At 38.7% G+C, this 1927-nt stretch overlaps 1 pseudogene; it reads right to left on the bottom strand.

Moving 5' to 3' along the window:
- Nucleotides 1-837: 837 nt before the first annotated feature.
- On the bottom strand, nt 838-1547 carry LOC133077036 (PRELI domain containing protein 3A-like; annotated as a pseudogene).
- Between the last annotated feature and the right edge of the window lie 380 nt (nt 1548-1927).

Here is a 1927-nt window from a genome sequence, read left to right as displayed (position 1 = left end):
GCCCTGATGACATGTCTACTTCCTAACCCTTAAAATTCCATTACTCGCCTCCCTTCAGGGAGAAGATGTTTCTAGAGCACAAACTCTCCCTTCTCCATTCCTTAGTCAATGAATAAAGTTTCTGTTCTGCTATACTGAACCTGGTTTCATTTGATTGGCTTTTGTGACTCAGGACAAAGGATCCATTGAGGGGTCATCGCCCATTGGGGATAAGTAATAGAACTCATAGACTCTCTGAAGCCTATAAAGCTGCAAATTTCAAAAGCTAAAAACTCCTCAGGTTATCCTCAGGTCTTTAAAAGGTAATAGTATGGCTCTGAGAATACCATTCTTTCTGAAGAAGCCAAGGAGAATGTTCTGTCCATGAATGCAAAAAACGATGATCAAAACTCCCAAGGAAAGTTATATTTAAATGTTTTGGACTTTGAATAAACTATATCAAATACTTAAATTCATTTTTTGTTTAGCAAACAAACAAAGAAAACTCTTTCTTGGGACATAAAATATTTCTTATCTCAAGAAAAGTAACAAAAAAGGCCAAGATACAGCAAATAAATCCTTATTCTAGTGTTCCTTTCCTAAATCAACTAATAACTACTCTCCTGAGATGTGCTAAGAGCCAATGTTCTTTCTGACAAACCAAATGTAAAATGAGTATGCACACTTCACAGTGATACAAGGTGGAATAATGAATTCCTGTTAACACTTGCTTCTCAATTTCTGTATTTTTAAATTCTCTCATAACCTGTATTTGCCTGATTGCTGCTGTATGTTTCATGCACTCTCATAGGTTAGTGCTTCTAGGTCCTCAAACTGTGGTAAGGCTGTGGATGCCACTCATGCCAAGGCATCTGTACCTTTCATTGTGTTTGATGACATAGAATTTGTCATTAAACTTTCAAAATAGTTCCCCAGGGTAATTCCTTTCATGGGAATTATTCCCTTCATGGGAATTATTCCCTTCGTGGTTTTGATGGTTTCTTGACTGAGCGAGAACATTTCAAGTTTCTATGGGTGAGGTGTGTACAAGAGCCTCTCTTTAACTGACACCAAATTTCTGAGTGTGATATTAGTGGAACAAAGTTCCATTTTCTTTTCTACTAGATCAAGGGTCAGCAAAGTATAGCCTATAGGCCAAATCTGGCCAGTCACCTGTCTTTGTAAATAAAGTTTCATTAGAACACAGCCACAATTATTCACTACCTATTGTGAATTTCTGCTTTCACAGGATAATGGTAGAGTTGAGTAGTTGTGACAGCATAAAATATTCATTACCTGGCCCTTTACATGTGTTATTTGATGTATGTCAAAGGCTTACTATTTCCTCCAATCTGAAGTCTCACCACTTTCACAAGAGTGGGCAATCCCCAACTGATACTAAGAAGATGGCCAAGTGCCTGTTAAACTCACCAAGACCATCAAAAATCTCCTTTAAAACATTTACTTCCCCTACACAGGGTTCATGGATTCAAATATTTTCTCATAGTGGCTTTGATGACTGAGTCCCATAGATGGCTAAATACATTCTCTGAGCTCCAAATGTTCATCTATGCAAGTCCAGAGGCCAAAGGCAGAGAGCAGTCCAGCCTGGAGCTCAGATGCCCAGGTAACCCCTCCATTTATCACTGACATGGGCACGCCACACCAGGAGCCAACCCCACTGCAAGGCTCATCATCCACCCAGCCTGAGGGTGTAAAGATGCTGGTATAGATATTTATGTTTTACTGCCTTCTTTTTCCCCATTTAAAATTTTCCTATAGCAAGCACAGCTATTCAAGCCTTCATTCTGTATTAGTCAGTTTTCATTAGGTTATTCTGCAGTAACAAAGAACTCCTAGATCTTAGCACTTACTAAAACAAAGATTAACTTCTTGCTTATGTTACAAAACAGCTAGGGATTGTCTCAGAGTCTGCTCCAAATGTCTT

The sequence above is a fragment of the Eubalaena glacialis genome, chromosome 17 (genome assembly GCF_028564815.1).
Source record: "Eubalaena glacialis isolate mEubGla1 chromosome 17, mEubGla1.1.hap2.+ XY, whole genome shotgun sequence".
Classification (NCBI taxonomy): domain Eukaryota; kingdom Metazoa; phylum Chordata; class Mammalia; order Artiodactyla; family Balaenidae; genus Eubalaena; species Eubalaena glacialis.
The sequence above is the reverse complement of the archived record's forward strand: the minus strand, read 5'-3'. Positions and strand labels throughout refer to the sequence as shown.